The following is a 23853-nucleotide window of genomic DNA, read 5'->3' on the forward strand; positions in this document are numbered from 1 at the left end:
TCTCAATCACCTCACTCATGTCTTTTTTCGGAGGTAGTAAGGAGAGCGTTGCACTTGGCTCGACATTGCAGCCTCCGCACGGTTTCTCAAAGGTTGATGGAGCTGCCTCCCCAACACACACACACACTAATCACCAAGTAATCGCTTGATAGGTGGCTAAGGTCAGCTTGGATGACCAGTGCAGCCCTTTTTGGATGAGGGAATCAGGTTGGTCTACATTTCTTGTAGCTGTATGTTGTCTTCTATTTAGAAACCTCTTTTGGAATCATTGCTCATATCCTAACCCACTCGACACCCGCCTCTTACAGTATGGAAATAGTGAAGATGCAGCACACAGGCTATCCTCGGTTTCTTCATGTTGTTATGTGGAGGTGTTTGAAGTGGTTAGCATGAGCCTGGTGTTAGAATAGTGTTTTTTTTCTTTCTGAAGAGCATGTGGTGGACAGCCAGAGACACTGACAGACTGAGAGGCGGACTGAAGTCATGAAAGCGAAGCGCTTGTCTTTGATGTCAGCCAGCTTCCAAAGGGCCACTGTGGTCGGAGGGTAATTGAGGTTTCAGCTCGGGATTTTAGGATTGTTGTGTCAGAAAGGTCTCACTGGGGCTGAGTATGTGTGAGTGCATGCATATTCACATTCTTGGACTGCAACCAGGCAGCTATAGAATGAAAGGCCAGTTTGTTTTGGTCATGATCCAAATCGCCCCATGTTGCTCACATATTATAACCCTCAACTCCAGGAGCATGGAAGTGATCTTGGGCTCACACGGTCGTGCGCGGGTATGAGCGCTTGATACATTCATTGTCTGTCCCTGTGGAAATTCCAGAGTTACTGAAGGGATTGCAAAATCAATGTAAGCTATTCATACACGGATCTAATCCTCAGATTTGCTGGCATTTAATCTGTGGTTATGTCAGGGCTCTGATGGCTCTAATGCCGTCAAGCAGATGTCCCTGTTCAGCCACCCAGGTTAAGCTGCACCTGGTGACCCCACAGAGCCCTAGCAGTAGGTGGCCCACTGCACATTTCATCTTCTCCTCAAGTGGCAACTATTGTTTGAAAACATGCATTATATTGTCACGGTGCATCTAAATCAGAAAAATCAAGCCAAATGTGTACATCAAACATCTATGACCTCCAAAATCTTTGATCATGGCGTGAATATAAATGTAATGTGCTTATCTGGATGGTTGTCGTGTGTATTTTTGTGTTTTTCACAGACAAAAATACTTCATTCACTGCACACCTGGTGTTATTTTCAAATTCAAAAACAGACCATTTCACTTCAAAATGCAAGCAGAATTAAGGAGGCGTATTGCATCAGAAGCAGGGAATGCATAATAACAAACGGTATCATTTTGTACATCTGGTAAATATCATGGGATGTTGCCTTGTTTTGTACCAGCTTTACCATCAAGAAATAATTTAAGAAACTAGCCACAGCCTCCTTTTTTTTAAAGAAAAGTACCTCAGACAAAATCCTACACACATTCATCTTACAGTGTCCTAAATATTCATAAGTCAACCATCATTTTATCTTGTCTGTAAGGTGTCCTTCATTTTCTCATAATATTCAGTTACATATGACATACAACAAATAAAACAAGCTACTGTATATTATTGTAACCATGTTGACCAATTTTCCTAAAGAATCCTCGTCATTTATTTGGTTTTGCAAAAGACCAAAAACGTGGCAACCCATCGATTCACACGAATATACTTAAGTATTTGATGGATGATAATTGACTACAATGAGCAGTTTTCTTTAAAAATAACACAATTCTACACTACACTATTTCCACAAAGTCGAGCTGTGCATCCAATAATTAAATTGGATTTTTACACCCTGTAAATGACTGCAGGCACACATGCAGGACATACTGTAAATATGCACGTACCCCCACACACACACACCCCAAATCTGCAGTATTAAAGTTTGTGTGTGTGTGCGTGCGTGCGTGTGCGTGTGTTGCGTTTCTGGGTATTAAAGAGAGTAAATGCAGGGAATCTCTCGCTGTGCGGATGCTGAATGCGAAATGTCAATGTTATTGAACAGGTGCTGCAAGGCAGACCTGTGATGTTTTTATTTCCAAGCTCTTGTCAAGCAAGGCAGAGAAGAGAGGGCTCATGGGATAATGGGGGAGGTGCAGGGGTGTGTGTGTGACGATGTGTGGCAGGTATGAGTGCCTAGATCTGTGTGTATCCAGAGAGGTTTATTGAAAAGAGGGAAATGAATACCGACTTAGAATAAATGCTCACAATCTCCCCATAGAAAATGTTAACTGCGCAGTGAGGGGTAATATTATTTTTTGTGCACCTTCTTTCAGTGGCTACGTTCACCATGTGTTCAACATGATGCCTAATATGGCTTCCGTTTTCACCCATGCATACACCTCTACTGTCAAGCTGTTATCACCTCGTTTGTTCCATTTGCACATCATTTATGTTTTGTTTTTTCCCCCCTGTCCTCTGTGTGTGTCTTCCCCTTCAGTTTTTCTCTTGCAGACTGTCGTTGTGTCAATACTTGTTGAGAGGCAGTGTGGCAGTGAGCTAGGAGGTGAATGCAGTCAAGGTTAGTCAACAATGCTTGGTGACACTGGAGTGCTGACTAACACTGATTATTTTTTTTTATTTTTTTTTCTCCCCCTTTCTCTGCCCTACCCCACATCTCCTTTCCCCCAAAATGTTGTATTCCTGCCCCACCCAATGGACCTTGGTCATGTTCTCTACCTGCCCTTGGTGCTCTCAACCTTATTCCTCTCCATCATCCCCACCACTTATTGTGCTTCCCCCCCACCACCACCACCACCCCCACCCATCTTTCCTGCTACTTTCTGTTCCAGTGGAGAGAACAGCTCAAGCTTGTCAGCACACATTCATCCCTCAACTGCTAACTCATGCTAACCCACTCCTGTGTTTGTGTCTGGATGCATTATTTCCTCCATCCTGCATATTTCATTATGTTTTATGTTTTAGCATTACCTACGCACACCTGTCTCCTTTCTTTGCAGCCAGTGCAATGCTGTCTTTAGCGACATGATGCCCTTAAGCTGCCAATCTACCAATCATTTTTATTGCGGTTTCACTTGTGATTCTGCTTTGCACTTTTAATTCTAATAAGCGCATGTGGAAATGTTATTATTAGGGGTCTTGCCATTTATGCTTTCCTCTCCTGCCATTTAAAAAAAAAAAAAATAATAAAATAAAAAGTTGCAAGAGTGAGAGCAGCACATATCTGAATGTCCAAAACCGCGGCGGATCACGAAATGGAGGGGGGCTGCAGTTCAAAGCCGACTAGCAGGTTACTTAATGAGTTTGGTAATTGGCTTGCTGTGGCCTCTGCGCATCCCTGCCCTCCTGCTGCTGATGTGTGCAGGAACAGGGAGAGCGCTACAACTTGCACTCCCTCACTCAGTCTTTCCTTCCCTCACACGCCTCATCCATCTTTCCCTCCATCTATCCCTCTCTACAAGCTGACCTAAGGAGCTAATACTGCACCAAGCATCCCCTAAAGTCAATTAGCATGCTGCATGTTGGGTTTCCATTCTGCTTAATGTCGAATATGAAAGACGTTTGCCTATCTCTCATTTCCCCAGTCTCTCCTACTTGTTTGCTATCTTCAACTTGCACACTCACTTCCTAACACACACACGCACGCACACACACACACACACACACACACACACACACACACACACACACACACACACACACACACACGCATATACGTTAGATGCCTCATGTATTATGCACAATATGTGCATCCAAACAAGCAATTTGCAGAATTTCCAGCTCACCACTTGTGGGTGAGTAGTAATTATCTGTGTGTCCACAACAGCATAATGTGAAACACACTTCCATGCTCAGTTGATTTATAAGTCGAAACAATAAAGACAAAGAGCAGCGGGCTTGCCATGTAATCATATATGACACCTAACGTATTATTCTCAGATTTCCGCACAATAGCTCCTCACCAGAGTCCTCAATGGGACAGCTATTTTTCTTGTTTTTATTGCTGTTGTAATAATGTGTGGTAGGGTTTGAATCTCATTAACTCTTAAATTATCGTAATAATACTTTCACTTTTTTCTATTTTTTTTAAATGACCTTGGTTTAGTTTTAATTGCGAGAGGCATAGTTTTTTGTGTGTGTGGATTGTTTATAACAAGCCTCTAGATTTAATGCCTTTGGGGATCTGCACTAGTGAGGCTAAGCTAATATATATTCTGGCTAATAAGCAAGCTTCCCACCTTCCTACCTAGTCCCATTCATTTCCATTTGTACCTTTTTAAAAAGCCATAAATAAAGCCGGCACGCATTAGTAAATGTAGCCGACTCTGGTTGCAAGACTGCTGCCAGGCTTTTTATCTACTCCCACAGTGGAGCAGTTGATTCTGAACACTGTAGGGGTTGGGAGGCCAAAGCACAGCTAAGTGGCTCCTCTTGACCTCGGCACTGATCTCCCAACTGTCTCTGCTCCGACTGCACACAGACTGATTTTACCCATTCGCTCCCACAAAAACAGTCTAATCTCATAACACAGCCTCATCACCCGGTCTGTGTGCTGTCTTTTTGAATAACACATCCTTTTCCTCACTGCACCCTGTGTTGACGTGCCGACCGTACATTGGTCTTTGAGATTACTTGTCTGTGCTATTATTCATGCCAAATTGAAAAAGGAATGTGAGGAATGTGAAAAATTAGCTTGAATGACTTGAGAATCTTCCTCTGACCTATAATTGATGTGCTTATTCTAGTTATCACTATCTATCTGTAAACTAGATGGCTGAATCATTATCTTACACACTGAGAGCAGCCATGTGTGACCACAGCAGAGTAATTGATTTCTGAATAAGCATTGGTACTCGAGGGGGGGGAGGAGATACAGCTTTGTGTTTGGGCCATTGCGCCATTTTGAGCATCTTAATACGTGTGTTTCATGAATTATAGTGTAGGGAGTTAATTTTTTGTTTTACTCATTATAAGCCTCTGCTTCCCCACTCCGCCTCCTCTTTTAGCACAGCACAAAGCTGCACCTCCACTCCCTGTCCATAGGGTGGCAGTGTATGGAGGTGAGACAGCCATGTGCTTTGTGTGAAATGGAGCAGTCACTGGCTATTTGAGCAGATTAGCTTGGAGACAGTAACCACACAGGAATCCCACCCCAACCGCCACTCTCTTTTGCTTTCATGATCATGGACCCCATTTGCTTTGCTGACTGCCGATGACTTTTAAAACACAGTTTCACCCTTCTGGGATAAGATTTTACTAACTGCTACCAGAGCTAAACATCAGACACGTACTGTTTGTTTATCTTGCTTTGTCTTTGTTCACAAAAAGGATTTGCCTGAAATGTAAACTTCCTCTTTACACCACAGCCTGCACTCTGTCTCTCTGTGGCCCTCTTGGAAATAGTCTCATTCCTTAGAGTCTGTTCTTGATGCAGTCATGGCATGCTGAACTGCTCTTTTATTCACATGAATGAGGCCCTGTTTTGCCTGGAGAATCAGATAGACACAGACAGTCCATGTGAGAGCTTGAAGAATGTCTGTGGAAAATCAGGAGCACAGTGAAATAGCATCTAAGTTACTACACATGTGCAATTGTTTTGCGTCTGTTTTCACTTTCTCTACGTGTGAGTTTATGGCCATACAGAGTTGTTGTTTTTTCTGGTTAATAAGCATCTTAGAGATGTTCTTTTTACCTTAGATTTGTTTTTCCTTTCAGCAAGCTGTGATCCAAAACAGTTGACAGTGTGAGCTTCTATTAAAAGCAGTTTTATATACGGTCTGCAAATGATCAATCAGGTTTGGCTGTATTTTAAAAAAGAGAAAATGCTGTGATTTCTCTCACTAACATTTGATCAATTTGTCTGAGTGAGTGTGTGTGTGTGTGTGTGTGTATATATATGTGTATGTGTGTGTGTATATATATATATATATATATATATATATATATATATATATATATATATATATATATATATATATATATATATATATATATATACACACACACACACACACACACACACACACACACATGCACAATAGTTTTACCAAATGGCTGTTGCAAGCAAGTTTTACCCTCTTGACTAGCTTGTGTAGCTTGGCAAAGAGATTAGACATATGTAGCCTACAAGTGTCTTGGTTTTCAGAGTGTTGCGAGGCTGCCAAATGTGGCTGTGAATAGCTATGTAAACAAGATAGCTATGTGAGGCTAGACTGATGGCCTAAAGTGAAATACCATTCCTTGGCTTCCTTCACAGTTTTACAATTGTGTTAATGATCGCAAATAAAGGCTTACTAGGTAGCAGGTTAATTACTAGCTGTCTGTTTGGATTGTCTCCAGAGTACATCTTGATTTCTGACGTCTTTTATCACCATAATAGGGCTGTTCGCTTGTGCAGAGAAAAGTGTAACCTCTATTCTTGAAAGGTTTTTTTCTTCTTTTTTTTTAGTTAATGAAATTTTACTCTGTCGACTACTTTTCTTTTTACCTAAAGCAATAGTCCTTGAATCTTCATATCCACAAGCGTGTAGTTAACCATATTTAGTTGAGTAATTTTCTAACTTTGTTGGGAGATTGGAGAGGATTGTTTTATTGCTTCCCCTTCTCTCGACCCCCTCCAGGCAAAGTCTGTGGTTTAATTAGTCGTGTAAGACCCTATTTTCCCTTTAGATTCCCCCAACTTGTAAAGTGCTCTCTTAAGAATCCATGAAGGCTAAAAGGGGCAATGAATGATTTGAAGTTAGCTTTTTTTTTTCTTGCTTGCCTGCCAGCAGTGAAGGGGGGAGTCCTATCAGCACTTGCCGTCAGTATGAGGAACAGTAACTTCAAGCAGCAGCCACACAGAGTCTTTGTTCTTTATGGATTTAGTACGTGTGGCGAAGAGAGAGTCGCTGCTTTAAAGCCTCATCTGGAAAAGCAGTGTTCAAGTTTTTTTAATATGAGAAGAACAGCTCCTGTAGATAATACCTGCCTGAGAATGGGAAATTGGTTCAATCTAGCATATCCGTTTTTTTTCCCCTCGTATTATGTTTTGGCAGCGGGGAAGTTAGCTTGTTACACTGTAGAGATTTAGTCACGTGTTAAAGTCGAGCTTTTGAAGTACAACCGCCACAACCTAACCCTCCTTTTGGTTTACAAGTCTGTTTTCTTCTCTCAATCCCTTTTTTCCTTCAACTTGTCTGCTCATCCCTGGTGAATGTATTAAATGAAGTTACTAGATATGAGTGCTTAAGAGGCCAGGGCCTCTGAGGCTTGCCAAGTCTCTCACAGGCTTGGCTCAGTCATCCATGTCGCTTTTTTCTGTTGTTTCAGCTACTGGCTGACTTACTTGTAACGCCGAGGACTTTCTCTCTTTCTCTTTCTCACTTGCTCGCTGTTTGCTGCCTCTTGGAGTGGCTTGTTTTCCCCCCAGTGTGGAGAAATCAGGCTAAAGCATACAGTGTGTGTCAGCCACAGCTTTTGTTAAGTATTCATTTTTAATGAGTGTAAGTGGCTACAGAATCCTATAAACCATAAATGGAGTAGTCAGACTGGGGAGGGGTGAGGAGGGGGCCGTGTTGGCCTTTGATTCAGTAGCTGTCTTGCAGACTTCTTGTTTAGTAACACTTGTACTAATTATGTTTGATGTGGATGAAGAAAACATATTTCAAAATGATTGTTTGTGTTGCTTTATTGTGCCATTTTTTCCCCCTCATACGCCCCCTCTGGTTTGTTAGCTCGTACAAGGAATTGTTCTCCTTTTTTAATAATCTTTAGGAAAAAGACTGTTGCGGGAAAGTGTCATTTTCTCTCTCGAGCAGCACGCAGCTCTGTTAGATTTAATTTCCTCTGAATTCAGAAAGAGGCACCATGTAACCAGTTTTTGTTCTGTGGGGATCGAAGGCACTGTATCTGTAGAAGGGGGTGCTCAGGGAAAAAGTATTGTGATGGGCCGTTTGAATGCTGAACAGAATTGAATAGACACAGTCAGCTTCCCAGATACATGCTTAGGCCTGTAGAATGTGGAGTGCTTTGCTTGTAACTGCACCGGTTGTCTCCTTTCATTATCGGTTAATGGTGCCCAACTTGACAGAGCCATGTGATAAACAGAGGAGCTGTGAAATCCTGGAGGTGGAGTTCTCGTCTGCCTGATAATGGGATCTCATCTGGCGGGGAGCCTGCCCCACCAGCCATTCCAGCTTTGCTCTACACTGCCTTCAGAGAGGATTCACTGCACTCACCCTTCACTGTTGTCTTGGCCCAACCTAAGCCTCACAAACCTACTGCAAATGTTGGCTGGCTTCTTCTTGTGTAACGCATGATAGAATCGTTTTTGGAGCATGAAATATCATTGTTTCTTTTTCTTTTTGGCACTATGAGCATCAGAAAAGCAGAGAGACGTGCATTTCTGCCTCTTTATCAATCTTGGGTCCTCTGGGTGTTTGTGTAACGCAGGAAAGGAGGCAGACTGTATGTAAATATCATAAACATTGACCTTGTGAAATGTATACATACTGTGATAAGGGAGGAGCTGTGGCCGTGTGGTGTTAGGTTACTATGTGCAGAGGGAGTACGACTTCTCAGGACAGTTGCCTCAGGAGCTGGAAAAGGTTTTTACCAGCACTTTGAGCACCCCCACCCTCTGCTATTGAAGCTACGACCAACATAGCACAATGAAAGACCCCCCTACACACCACCCTCAACTCAATTGCTATTGATCCTCACTGCCTGTCCCTACTGCTGCCCGTGTTTGGCTTTAGTGCAAAAAGAGCCCAATGCTCAAACTATTTGCTTTAGTTAATTGGATTTTGACAGTTATCCAATATCATGTTGAAGACAATAAAAATGTGTCAAGCTACTTGCTCAGTAAAATGGAAATGATCCTATTAATTTAGAACTTAATGCCGTTCATCTTTGTTTTCACGCTCCTCATGTGAGGGAGATTTCTTTTCATTGGTATCATTAAAATAAAGAGAAAACAAACCATAATGTATTTTCATCCACAGAACGAGTACTGAGACCTTGGAAAATAACCAGGACAACATTTGGTGATGTGCAGGATAGCCATTTAAATCGGCTTCCCAAATATTGCTAATGGACTATTCACATGATCAACCCCGCTTGTTTCTGCCTTTTTAATGGGTGGGGTGACTAATTAATTCATTATCCAAAAATGCAAATGAGCTCCACAAGCCTGAGCAGCATTCAGTCAGCCTTCCTCTTGTGCAGTTTCCAGCAGATGCTAATGTTTTCAGATATAAATCGACGACCTGTATTTAAGAACATAATTTCATGTATTTATGAATCATTGCAACGTGTCATTGCTGTGTGGTTTTACGCAGAACGAGAAATGTAGTGTATTAAGCCATTATTAACAAGGCACTTCTACTGGTAGCTTTCACGGCTCTTCATTGTCTCGCTTTAGTGTTTCAGTCACATTCCCATAAGCGTTACCATTGATCGGTTGATGATGGCAAAGTCGGGCCACTTTGGCTGTCGTGCATCTCGCTTCCTGCTGCAGTTGCAAGCAAACACACACACGTTGCGCTCAGCGTTTCCCTACGGGGCTGCCATCAATCAACAGCCCCATTGGCGTCCCCGTCCCCCCCGAACCACCACCACCACCACCCCTTTGTCCCTGACGATTATTTGAATCCAGTCCATGTTTTTGTTTCGCTCGGATTTTTTTTTTCTCCTCTTTTTGACTGTGGTCGGGGTAATTCTCCTTCACTAGTGTCTGGATAAAGAAAGACTAGGTCAGCCATGTGGATGCGTCTGTTGAACAGCTGAAGAGGAGGAGGGGAGGAGAAAGGGGGTGGTTACAGAGACTGAGGGAGAGCGTAGAGTGTGTGTGTGCATAGGAAAGAGAGAGAAGAGGGGGGAGAGAGAGAGAGAGAGAGCGCGCGCGTGTGTGTGTGCGCGTGTGTGTGTATGTGTGGAAAAAGGAAGCGGAGCCTGTAAACGGCGAACTCGCTGGTTTCCTACCCCTCGAAAGAACTACCAGCGCTGTGTTACTTTTCATGTGGACACTATCATCGACAGCAACAACAACACGGCCAAAGGGAATAGAAGCCGTTTCGAGGGGGACCATCTAACGTTATAGTGCCTTTTGCTCGGCGATTTCGGACGCGAACAGTAAATCAGTAAAGTGAAACCGTCTTTTGTTGAAACAAGTGCTCGCCTGAGCCCCTCCGTGCAGGCAGCGGGTTTTAAAGAAGAAAAAAACCCAGGGGGGATAAAAAAAAAAAAAAAGTGTCCGTTTTCACCTCGTTTTGTCCCGGTTCTTGGATTTGCCACAGCTGGCTTAAGTTTGGTGGGCCATCTCGGGCAAGGATCGCGTTTTGAAGTTGTTTGCAACAGTCTCTGGGACTCCCAAGAATCACCAGACTGGCGGGTGAGTAGTTGAATACAAAAAAAGATTGCAGGACGGTTGTGGTTGGAGGAGGAGGAGGAGGAGGAGGAGGTGGGGGCCGCAGACAGGGAGAGCAATGTGTGTGTGATAAAGAAACGGAACTTGGTATATAGTGATGAATAAAGCCTGATGACACTCAGAGTTTGAGCTAAAAGTGTCCTAATTTTGTTTATATCCCCGAGTAGGAAGCATGTGTGACTTCGAGTCAAATGTTTTTGAAAGTTGGCAGCATTGTTGTAAAACTTGTCTCTCTCTCTCTCTCTGGACTATGTGTAGCAGACACTTAGGCAACCTCCATGACCTGGCCAGCCTGTAACAAGGCTTCAGCAGCTAATGGGTTTAAAGTCAGAATAATGAAGTAAACAACACGAGAACTTAAATGGCAACATTGCTGCCCAGGAAAAATCCATCAAAGATGTAAAAACTACTTGTGCGTGTGTATTCGAGCAATCCATCAACTTCAAGGAAAGAAAAGTTGCATTTTGACAGGTACAATTGTTTTTTGAGGGATCTTAATGAGTCAGTGACACATACATTTTCACGGGTGGGATTTCCCCAAGTTTCACATAAAAAGGATTGACAGTTGGATTTACAGCCTTGTTTGTGTCATAAATTGATTATTGGACTGTAATAATGGAAAGAAGTTGAGTCTTTTTTTGAAAGAATGGGAGGGGACTGTGTACGGGAGGCCGGCTGAACCAGCAAACTGTTGAAGGACCACCAAATTAACTTGACTCCCCCCCTTCAGCACCCCAGAGGCTATGAACTCTGGCCCAAGCACATGCAGCTCTCATCGTGGGGGGGGATCAGTGCCTGTTGTTGAAAAGAGCAGGGGGGGGCTGGTGGTGTGTGTGTGTTTAGGAGGGGGCATCTTAGGATTTGAAAGCAGACTACAGTTATTTGTCTGAAAGGCGGCTTATCTAATGTTTTCCAGTTACAGTAGAAGGGGGAGGTGGACTTGTTTACTTAAATCACTGTAAAATTGGTCATAGTAAGTCTTCATGTGACTTCAGTCAGAAGCTAAATCCAAAGTTGATGTGGCCACATAAGCACAAAGAAAGCTTCAGCCCTGAAACAAGATACAAATCGAGGAAGGGGGGAAGCCGTGATTGCCTTCAATCTCCGCCATATAAAAACAACTCCTTCCTGAAAGCCTCCCCCTGCTGCTGCATTTTTCACTGAGCTATTACATGGACTCAGATGTTACATTGCTAATTGTGAGGAGCTAATCTCCACCATGCCCAGCTTCCTGTGGCACATTTTTTTTTTTGTCCCCCTGCTAGCTGAGACATGACCTCTAGCTTAATGATCCAGATGTGATTAATCCACTTGAGTGGGATGACACTGCATGGGCTAATGTATGGCACAAGCACTGCAGATAATGGAACATAAAGGACATTTGCTTCACCTAAAAATGGTTTAAACATGTGACGCTCATTCGGTTTTAAAAGTCATGTGAATATGAGACATTGTATTTAAGTCATGAGGTGCAATTATAGTTACAAAGTTAACAGTGGTTGTGTTTCTTAGTATTCCTGTAACTCACAATGCTTAACTGCCAGTTGGTGCTCTCTAATCTTAAGAGGGAGTGATCTTTGATTTTAGATGTCATTAAATGATGGCAGTGTGAAGACTTTACAGACAACACGCTTTGCTTCTTCCCTTTGTATTGATGCTTTTTAGGTGATGTCACTTGTCATATTAGTTTATTTGCGCCACCAATATTGGCTGACAATAGGTGACACTTAGGCTTTTCTCTTCTGGTTGATTCATAGAGAGCTTTTAGACCATACTTATCTTTTCTATTTGGTGATCACTGAATCGAGTGATAGGCCTGTCTCTGAAATGGGAACCAGCAGTGTGACCGAAATCATTTCGGTTATATGGGAAACATGCACCATCATGTGGGAAAACTTGCACAGCTTGTCTTTCTGAACACATTTAGAAAAGGCATCTTCCTCAGTTCCCCAGAGGTTACCATATCCATTTAGTTTCACTACTTGTGGAGTGTATGATAGAGGAAGTGGTCAGACCTCTTAATGGAGTTGTACACAAGAGCCCAAATTGTTCTGCAGTGTGGGATTTGTTTGGGAGCACTGAGGGTTTCACGGTAAGACTGCTATCAGATGAGAGTATAGCAGATTCCTAAGCTTAATTATGTACACACAACCATACCGCTGTCTGTATCATTTCACATCATCTCTATTTGCAGTGCTACATACCAGTGTTTGTAGGAAATTAAATCTGATGTGCAATTTGATCTACGTCTGAGTCCGCAGTCTGCGTTGTTGATTCATGTAAACCAAGGGAATCATAGTAGCGGTGTGAGTCACCCCCCTTCATAAACACAAGTCTCACCCGCTGACAAGGTACAGAGAGCGAGTAAACATTCGGCTCACATACGGGCGCGTGTATGAGTGTCACCTCTGAGGAATCTGAGGGGCGATATCCGGATCAAAGAGGCTGTTTCCGACCATACAGAGAGAGATGCTTCATAGAGTGAGGCTGTAACGGCTGTCTAGCTGCTCAGAGGCGGCTGGATGTTTGACAGGGCATTGGAAAAACGTTATTTAATCTGCTCGCATGATGGCCTTCACTGGGATTGCACCACGCTGCGTCTCTGCCCCTTTTTTTTTTCTCCCTGTGTCAGGATGATGGCAGTTGCTGGCTGGTAGAAAAACACAGGTTGTCAATGTGTTGTTTTTTTAACGGCATGATGTAATGCTTAAAGAATTGGAGAAATTGTAATTGATGCAATGTTGGCGGACCTTTTAATTGTCTTTCTAATGAGTACGTCTGCTGGGGTCTTGATGTCTTTTCCATTGGGGTGCTATTCTGAACGACTCAACTGCATCTCATTGTAATTACGACTAAATGACCCAGTTGTTAATAAAATAAGCTGCAAAAATGAAAACGGATGTGATGTTTGACCCATTGAAAACAAACCGATCAGATGCTGATCAGATAAACGTAGGTAAATTACAACTCTTGCTTTTTGCTTGTGTGAATAGGGCTTAACTGCATTATATCTCAGGCACAGTTACCCTCCCACTTTTGACCCCAACAATACAGAAATGCAAAAGCCGCGGTGTCATAAAGCCAGGCAGAAAATCAATAAGAAGTCATGGCTTCCATACCATTGTTGGTATAGTTTCCATCCCCCTATACAGAAGCAGACTCATGGTTTTTGAGCAGTGATGATAAATCTTTTCAGGTCTGGTTGATTCTTTAGACGAGTTTCATTTCTAAATGGAGCAGGCCAGCTCGCCACTTCCTGAACTATTGTCCTTGCAGATAGTGGTTCACCAGTCACACATTTATAATACATTAGCCACTGATTGACATACATGAAACAGTGGTAGCACTGCTAAGGAGGCAGTACCCTCTGGTGGGTGACTACTGAAATAGAGGGATGAAGGACCGGAGAGGTGCTTTGATTGTTCATAGAGAAATTGTATCTAATTTGTTTTGTGCACAGAGGAAGAAGCTGATATGTTTAATTAACATAAACCTCGGGAGCCAACGATGAGTGAGAAATTGGGATAATTGAAAATAGGCCCTGTCTCCTTTTCCCCCCACTCTGTCTGTACATCCTTAAAGCAGCTGAGCCCATCGGAGGGCACTTTCACACATGTTAAGTGGGGGGACATCTGGCCTCGTTAATTCAGTGCATGGTCATAAAGTGGAATGGCGGTCCCCACAGGGCCGCCTGCTCTGAACACCGTCAGATAGAGCCTGTGTGTCCTCGCTGCCTCCTCTTCCTCCCTGTTGACTGTCCCTCTGACACCAGCTCTGACACTTCAACAAGAACATCCTCACAATCCCGCTGTGATGTTTGAACACACAAGCCGATGTCCGAGGGAGATAAAGCAACAGTACATAATTCTTTATGTGCCAGAAGGAAAATTGTGTATTCTGTAAGGCTGTAATGTGTGATTTTTACTGACCAATCCTAATTTCCATTGACTAAGTACAACAAAGAAACAAGACACTCTTTTAGCAATCAGCTACCAGGAGCAGCTTCTTTCCCCCCCCACCATTAAGTGTATGTGTTATGATGAGTGGGCTGGCTGTCAGAGTCTATATTTCAGTATCCACCTTGCGTCTCTGCATCCTCAGCAATGGTAGCAGAAAATCGAGTGACAGCAGCAGGGAAGCATTCATGCTGCGCATTCATATTCTATTTTAGCAAGTAAACATTTAATGTGTTTAAATGTATCACAGCTTCATTTATGCATAGAATCTGCTGTTAAGTCTGAATTATACATTAGCCAATGAATAATGCATCAGTGCCATTTCTTAATGATTACTTGCTAGGCAGCGAATGGTAATATTTGCTGATAAATTTACCCATTGATCTTGCTTGTGTTTAACCAGGCTTGTAGAGACGTTTGCTCCATTTTGTATTTAGGGAGTTGTTTTGTTTTTTATGTCAAGGATGTAATCAAAAGCAAGATAATGGTCTGTTTTTAAAATAACATGTCTTTTTAAAATGACAAATGAGCCCCAAGGAATTGAAGCAAAATGGATGCAATCGGAGTTTTCTGAGCAGAGCACGCACTTCTAGATTTCAATTCGCCCATTTTCTGTAACGTCTCGGTAAGGTTGGGTGTGTTTACGTACCGCTCTCTTCGTGGCTACCCTTAGGATGAGTTATTTATCCTTAGACCTTGACAGATCAATGTCCAATTACAATTTTGTCTTTGTTGGCTTATTGCCCTTACACAGCACAGTACGTTTGTTTGAAGTCCAGTGTCTAGACGATGTGTGGGGAGTTGGTAATTTAGCCCATACTTGGTAACGGTTGTTTTTTGATACCGCGTCTTTATTGGAACTGGTCTGAAGAGCTGCACAGTGCCAGATTATTGGCACATTATCCGTATAATGCTGTGAGTCTAGCATTGCCTAAGCCTCGAAGCACAGCCCGTTACCGTGTAGACATATTGCTTGTCCACACAATAAGAAAATATTGACTTGTTGTCACTCACTCATTTGATTAGTTGTGCGGGTGATTCTGCTTTTCATTTGTCACCCTGGCAACGTAAATGGGAAAACACAGCAACAGCCTCTTTTTATCTAGTAATAAAGCACTGGAGCACTGCGGACTATCACATCTGGAAAATGTCTTTCTAAGCAGGAATGAATGTCTTTATCACTCACATTGTATCATTGGCACTTGTCAGCTCAGCTAGTATTCCCAAAAAGCCAACATTTGACAGCTTTTCTCACTGCAGAAATGTGCAGCTGCGTGGGAGGGATGTACTCCAACAATTCCACTTTGATTTTACAGCTTAGTTAAGTAAGATTTATCCGTATATTTACATTGTTGGGCGAGTCACTCCATTTTCTTCTGTCTGTAAGAAGAGCAACTTAAAGCAGTCTGCTGCTGTGTGTGTGTGAGCCAGGTCATAACGAGAGCACCTTACATTTAACCCAACCGGATTCATCAGTGGCCTTGTTCTTCCAAAAATAATGAGGTAGACAGTAAGGGCTGCCCCAGGCTGCTTGTAGAGAGATGATCTCTCTGAACCGGCAAATCATTCCTGTTTTTTTTTTATGCTAAAATGACAGCCTAATGCCTATTCTTGATGTGTGTCAGTGCTTTTAGTTAACTAGCTTTAATTCACAGAAAGATTTAATGGGTTTGATTGTCAAGCCGAGTCGAGGCTGAGTGAGATGCTTGTGCTCGGATGCGGGGAGTGTAATTGTTTTTGCTGGCGGTGATTCTCTCTGGAAAGGATGACTGCACAATCCAGATATGTAAACCAAGAACAAACTGAAAGGCAATATGCTGATACCTTGTCAGTTTCCTCTTGATCAACCTTGCTTTTGAGATGAAATTCCTAAGCTCTTTTGGGTCTTTTGGATTCAGCTTGGCAGTAATGGTTGCTTTTACAAACCTGTGTCTGCTCAATTACGCATTTCAAACATGTAAATCATATGTGGAAAATGGAGATCTTGAGGAAATCATTAACTGTGACGGCGCACCATAAAACAAAGCGAGGGAGAGTTAAAGACAACATATGCTCAAAGGGTTTGAGTCTGCTTATTGGAGCATGACACTTATTTAGTGCAGCACTGAATCTCAATGCGTTCATGGTAGACAATGATGCTGTGTCTTGCCAATGCCCTGCCAGTCATCTGTTCTCCAGAGGCATTCGCAATATTCATTTAATGTTTTTGTTTTTTGTTTTTTTTGCATTCATCCAAACCTCCACATTTCTTGTCTTGAGCCTGGTGTCATTTTCTCGGAATCAGGTTGCTTGTTTGCCTGCACAAGACAGCTTGTAATGTTTATCAGGCTGTAGCAGAGAAGACTTCCAACTCTTATGTTTCATAAATAACAAAGCTACTCAGCCCTGCACCAGTAAAAGAGGAAGGTTGCTATGATAAGGAGAGTTGACTCGATTGGCCTGATACAGATCAACTTAAGACCCACCAGGAAGCAGTCCAGTTTGCAAATACACAGTTTTTGGGGTTAGTGGTTGAGTCAGCGTCGGGGCAAGACTGGACATCTGTCTCCTAGTGATCTATAACGCCCACAATCCCTCCCACAGACTGTCGGCTTTGGCAGTCAAGCAGTACACCGGTTGCTGTAGTACACCCAGCCACCCACAACAGTGGCTTATCTTGCTAGCATAACAAACACCAACCTAACAAAGAGGATAGAAAGCAATAGGACACACAGCAGCAGAAGACCTTAAGACTGCCGTGCCATCCTAACTCCACTTCAAAATGGAGGCCTTTGTTCTGAGATTGTTGGAGAGGACATTATAGCAAGGTAGCAGCACATCTTTTTATCGTCACACACACTCACTCCTACTCACTCAGTCTGCTGTCGGTGAAGGAGATCCTCTGCCTGATAGGGCTTCAGAGAAAGGTATTCCTCTGGGACTGTTGTTGAGGGATTTCTACAGTCCTGCCATACGCTGATTAAAGGAACAATTGTTGATAATCCTTTTATAAATAGGGTCTTTATTGTGGCAGTGTTAGAGAAAGGTGAGGTGTGAGGGGCAGAAAAATGGTTATCACCTTGGCATGATCAGCAACTCTGCTAAGATAAATATTTAATGACAGGATGGCAGAAATAGAGCCGTTACTGACTGCTGGTGAGAAATGGAGCTTCTATTTAGAGCCCATACTGTTCCATAAAGTCATGGCATTGGTAGACAGCCCAAGGTTATTAGTGTGGTATGAGAGTAGTGTGTGTTTGTGGCGTGTCTGTGGGTTGCTGAGAAGTTCTCACTCTTTGGTTGCTGCAGTGATTTGAAGGAGAGAAATGCACTCCGTTTGTTATTGAGCATTCACTCATGAATCCTTGATGGATTACGCGTGTGTGTATGTGCGTTAGTGCGTGTATGTGTGTGTGAGAATGAGTGCTAATGCGCAACAGCGATGCTATTCAGGCGCATTTCACTGGAGCTATTTCCACAAGCGAAACAGATGTATGTTTTGCCCTTTACTACCTTAGTTTTGCTCTGTTTCATTTTACATGCTCCCTGCCCTCTGGGTTCTTGTTTGATGTCATTCGTGTCATGCAAAATTGATTGCAAAGGCTTGCATTAATGCTTGCTGCAATGAAGTTATCACAGTGTAAAGACAGATTTCTCTACATTGATTCTCCTAACCTTACACTTTCACACTTGAGTGAATAGAACCTTTAAATTGATGTCAGCCTTGCTTTCAGACTTTTGGCAGGGATTATGAAGTGAAGCCTGTATTAGGACTTGAATGTTGCCACCCAGCTCATTTAAACAGCTCATCCTATTGACTCATTACATGATAGCTATGGCAAAAGCAATTACTTTCAGCAAGTACCTTGCTTTTGGTCACACTGCAGCTTTTATTTATTTCACTGGAACTCCCAAGGCCTTGTGGCTTCGAATCAGTCCAGTGAATGCCGTGCACTAACATCTTGCCTCTTTGTGTAGGAAAATAGGTGGGTAAACACAGCAGAGTCCTTGAAGCACTTCCCATCCCTGCTATTGGATTACCAGCTGCCTTTCCGGGTTTCATCTGCACAGATGAGTGCCAAGATCAATGGAGCTCTTAGTGCAAAGCTAATTCGATCAGGACTGGCTTTGCTCCTGCTGATCAGAGATTATTTTTTTTTTTTACGTACACAAAAACTTAATTAAGTCAAGCCCATGTCCAATAGCCCATATTTTCAGCCCCTCCAACTCCCATAGACATCAATTAGGAGGCATTTAATATTCATTATTGAATTGTTGAGTTAGCCTGCTGAGAAGAGGTGTGGAGATGGAAGTAGAGAACTGCTGTGTAAAGTGATCCGGCCAGTTTTGCTGAGTGTAGCAGGAATGCTGCCTTTTCTCCAACAGAGCAACTGGCATCATAAATAAGCTAAGAGCATGTTTTTAGAGGGATGAGGTGTCTCCTGCTTTGACGGGGAGCAGAGTGAAAAGGGTTGAAGGGCATATTGACCCTCTTGTTCTGGAAAGCGGAAAGCAGACTCTTCAGTGCCCCTTGTTCCCCATTAATTATTGTTTGATGCTAATAAAGGTTGGGGGGATGGGGCATGTTATGAAACATAATTATTCATTGCAGCATTTACCCTCAACGAGCCTTGTTCCCCCTCCCCTTGGTGCTTAGTGAAGAAGCTGCCAGGGCTGTCAGTTGAGTACAGCAGGCAAAGATGTCCCCTCAGCCTTTTAAGGAGGGGACAGGAGGGAGCAGGGTGAAGGGCGCCATTTGCCCCGAACGATATATGAGGAGAGACAGCAATATATGTAAGGAGCTGCTGAAAGAAAGATAGAAGGTCAAAGCACATTACACTCCAGCCATTTATTGGCTGAGCACATATTCTGACCTGGACTGCAAATACAGTTGCTCAGCAGCAGCTTTTTTTTTTTTTTTTGTTTATATATGTTGTGTGCTTGTAAGTGTGCGTGTCAATGGCCTACACATTTTAGATTGACACATGTGTATGTACACTTAGATGAATGCTGTACTGTAGTGAATATGCTTTCAGTGGCTTTTTATAAGCTTGCCGATGCAGTGGGAAGCTATTTTAACAAGCCTCCACAAAGCTGTCCTCCTAGATTTCCACTAAGCAACTGCGATGGCAGAAGCACTAGAGGCTGCTTTTCTATGCATGAGCCCGGCATATGGTGTGTTTTAACACAATGCAAGCATGGGATTAGTTAACAATTGTGTCTTATAACGTTGTGTTAATTCAGTGCAGTATTAACGGTTACTCCAGCACTATTTCTTCTCCTGTTGGTATTAGTACTAAATATTAAGAAAGCAAATAATTTAGGAGATATTCTCTCTATTCTAAAAGAGTCTGTTATTGGCACAGGCAGTCCTAAATTGTGTTTTCATCGTCATTAATGGCCCAGTGATGAGAGGAGAAGTCGGTGAGACTGCCATGGTCAAAGCCTAACATTAACATTCCAAGAATATCTGAGGCTTATTCACAGCAACTCAGCCCCACACTGCCAGCTGCATTCACCTTCGGTTTAAATAAGACAACAGGCCTTTAGTCCGCCTGAGCTATGTTGTGTCGGGCGGTATTTTTAATGTGCCATTGTTGTTGCACAGTGAAGGATGCAATGTGTAATCCAATATATTGCAGTTGCTAGGTGTTTGGAAAGATGAAAAATATGCAGCTTGTGTTTGCTTGAGGCATAGCGCGCTATCAGTCAGGGATCAAGTCTCCATTTCACACATGAACAGGCAGAGTTAATCTGTGGATCACTACAGTACACTGTGTAATATCCAGCCCCTATTCTCATATTTTCCCAAAAGCCCATTGTTCCAGCCCCCTGCTGCTTATGTTTTTGGAAAAATAGTTACCTTTTGTAGCTGGCATGTATTTTTAGGTTAAGACCTAAGCTTTCGCTTGTGGTCCAGGTAGTAAACCATGTCTGACTCCTTCAGACTCTTTAACGTTAATATTAACAACACTGCCCCGTCTGTGGCTTTAACGTGGCTAGCTGCCTCACAGAGTCATGATTTATAATATTGTTCTCCCTCTGCGCACTGCAGAGGGTGCTTTCCCCTTTTACCTAGGATCAGTGGCCTGCACGACTGAGATGGCTGAACGCTACACTGAATTTTCCACTCCTAGTCACCTTCCCTGCTGACTGCATTCTAAGCCGTCTTTTTCCTTAAACAAACCGGAGAACGTATTTCCAGTTCTCACACATTCACTTGTGAGTTATAGCTCTGGTTGCGAGAATGCTTAAATTAGCATGGAGGGTAACAGACAAAGGGGGCTGTTATGCGTAGAATCCTTTTGTTATATTATTTTGTAACGGCAGTCAATCGTGATAGTTGGTTGGGTGGTTAGAGGAGAGGCGTTTGCATATGAAATAATAGCCCTTCCTAATTAGAGGTAATACCATCCTGTGGTATCTAGAGGTAGAGGTGTTTTTTGGCTCGGATCATTATAAGACATTGAATGGAGGCATTGCCGCTCCCCCCCCCCCTCCCCCACCCCCCCTCCCTCTTGACCATCTGCTCAAGGAGAGAGCAGAGTTTGTCATCACATAGCTAAATAATTTAGTTGAAATAATCGTTTTGTGTAATGACCTAATGGCTTTGTTTTTGGTAGCTGGTCTTGGAGACATCCCTCTGTGCCCCTGTCGGCCTGTGCTGTCAGTCTAAAACCTCAGAGCTGTCTTATCTGTCTTCGCTCTAATCAATTTATGCTAGTTTTTCCTCTGTGTTGGCACATCGCTCTGTGTGGCATAGTGATTACAGTACCTGGAGGATGTAGGGCAGCCATATGAATACATTTCCTCCTCACCCACGCTCATTTAGACTACCAGTTGGAGTTGAACTGACGGATAGGATTATTAAGCTGATAGGCAGATCTCGGAGGAAGAGTGGGGATGTTTGATTGCAGAATATCAGTGCAAGTGATGCATGATTGAGTGCTCAAATATTAAAATCTCAAGAGTCCTTTCATTCTAACAGATGACAAAATCACTTGTTTTTTTTCTTCTTTCCCAGTAAATCTTTTTTCGATATACGTCTGCTTGAGGAAATGCCGTGTAACTCACATCCTCCTCCCCTTGCTACAGCTCTGCTTCATTTTTATAGTGATGTTTGAAGATACATATATGATACAGATGTTTTAGTGCAAGTGAGGCTTGAATGCTCCCAGTGTGTATTTATAGCTCTTCTGACCCCAGCTTTACCTTTGGGTAAATTTCCATTACAACGTAATTCACCAAAAAATTGAATTGTCAGTGTCTCTCCAGGGGTGAAAGACACTAGAAATCCTTTCATTTTAGGCATTTTATTCACACTGCAAAAAAAAAAGCGGCCCACAGATCTACAGGGGAAACTCTATTAAGAGCCACATTCATGATAGCGCTTTCTCCCGCCACATACCTCACATTCTCCTGCTTCTCTTATCAATGACACATGGGGAGAGGTCCTTTACTGGCCTGCTCATGATTACATTTCTCAAGAGTGCCTCATTGAGAGGAAAGGGGAAGGGTGACAATGGACAACCCTGCCATTTCCCTCAGGAGCCATTTCTAAACACGATGCCTGGTGAAGCAGTCAGAGCTGCTGAAATGGCCTTCAGCTTCGCTCCAGCCAGACAAACGTGGCAGACTGAGAGGGACTGTGTCTGGTCTTGAAGTAGCTGGTATTAGGCTGCGGAATGAAGGCCTGCTCACAGACCCTGTAGATAATGGACATCTTGGGTTGTGGAGCGGCCCCCTCAGGGCCATTTGGAGCCCTCGCAGAGAGCACACAAACAGAGACTAGAGGAGGATTTAGCCTTCCTTTAGAGATGGAGTAGAGGCTTAGACCCTGTGGAGCATACAGTCTGATCCTCATGTCTGTGATTGAAAGTACCTGTGGACTGTTGGACAGAGAATATGTTTGACCTAGTGGGTATTTGTTTGTATTACAGAAAGAAGGTAACCAATGCTATTGTTAGCCCAGGGGGATTTTGAAAATTGTCTTAATGTTTTTAGACAGTGATAGTTTATTGTTGTACACAGTGTCATTGTGCATGAGAATCTGTTTTTGTGTAGCAGTGCTTTGGCTTTTACCATGGGTGTCTCTAGGCAGGTTTAAATGTTGATGTTGGAAAGCCCCAAGCTATCTTTTCTCGAGCATGGCTTTTACCTACTAAACTAACCCCGGATGCCGGCTAAAAATAGAGCCTCTGTGAGTACAGCTTTAGCAGAGGGGAAAAAATGTGGTTACTCATCAGTGAATTGAAAAACAAGTGTAGCAGACAAGTGTCTTTGCCCTGCCAATGTGAACTAAAACAGACAGGGCCTCCGAGAATAAAGCAAGCCATGATTGCACCAGGTAAGACAAAGCAGGCAGCGTGCAGAGACCACAGAGAATCCCTTATGAAGTGGCCTACACCTTGCCTCCAGCTGAGCCTTTCGTTGTGCTGTTGTTTCTAGGGGGCTTGGAAGGCAGCTTAGATTAGATCGCACTGAGTAATGGATTGGAGCTGACTAAAACCTTCTGCAGCCCAACATCACCACAGCAAGGATCCGTGCACTGCTGAGGATCTGGCTGGTTTATTCGGATCAATTTGAGTTGCCCTCATTGTTAATGAGCCTGTGTATATTCATGCTAACATTGTTCTCCTCTAATCTGTATTCACGCAAGTATTTCATTCAATCCCTTTGCAAAGCCGACCCTAAATCCTTGCCAATCACATTTTGCTACTTCATAATTCTCCAATTGAATATGCCATTTATGACTTTTCTCTCTCCTAAAACTGAGTGGATCACTGTGCTGGTTATATTGTTGTTAGATTCTATTTTGCATTTAAATGTAGACATTTCTAATTTCTGTATCATTTATTCTTTAAGATGCTGTATGAATAAAATTTATAATCCAAGATAATCAATTACTAAAATTTGAAAAAAGAGAAACCCTACAGCTATGTAAGTACTCAAGCACAGTGTGATCATTTGGCTGTTTATCCTTAGACAGGTTTTGATTAAAACTACAGAGATGAGCATGGATTTGGGTAAATGTGGGAGTGATTGGAATGAATAAAACATGGCTTTTTAAAAGGCTGTTTGGGAGAGAGAGTGAAAAAAAAAGAGAAGAAGCTGTGTTTAGTAACAGAAACCTGCTGTGTGGCCATTGTGGGGGATGATGTGTTAATCAAGCCACAAACTGTGTGGTTTTTCAGCCAGAGGTCTCATTTAAACAGCCTCAGAAAAGAGAAATGTATTTGAGCTGGGCCCCGCTGGCTGCAAGCCCTTGACTCAATTGCAGTAATGTAAATGGTGGATTTGATGATATTGGCTGGGACCCCCTCAACCCCTCTCCAGCCACTGCCCCCTCCTTCTCTTTTCCATTAAGACAGCTGGTATCTTTCAAAGGGTCCTGGCCCAGTGATTGATGTGTAATAGCTCCAAGCCTCACCTGCCCCCGTCATAGCGTTATTCGTCGGCCAGGCAGCCAGCGCTGCTTTCTACTAACCACTTTGTTTCC

General features: G+C 43.0%; 1 protein-coding gene across 4 annotated transcripts in view; it reads left to right on the plus strand.

Moving 5' to 3' along the window:
• The window catches only part of rerea (arginine-glutamic acid dipeptide (RE) repeats a), a 131769-nt gene that overhangs the window by 23432 nt on the left and 84484 nt on the right, over window positions 1-23853 (plus strand). For 2 of the 4 annotated variants that reach the window (XM_028581991.1, XM_028581994.1), the window contains exon 2: window positions 2491-2571. The exons of 1 other annotated variant lie outside the window; for it this stretch is intronic. The gene's annotated coding sequence lies outside the window, so the exon portion shown is untranslated. Of the gene's footprint in view, window positions 1-2490; window positions 2572-9879; window positions 10384-23853 lie in introns of those variants that run through there. One more of the 4 variants, XM_028581992.1, reaches the window with a different exon arrangement.

This window comes from Perca flavescens, chromosome 7 (assembly GCF_004354835.1).
Source record: "Perca flavescens isolate YP-PL-M2 chromosome 7, PFLA_1.0, whole genome shotgun sequence".
Taxonomy (NCBI): Eukaryota; Metazoa; Chordata; class Actinopteri; order Perciformes; family Percidae; genus Perca; species Perca flavescens.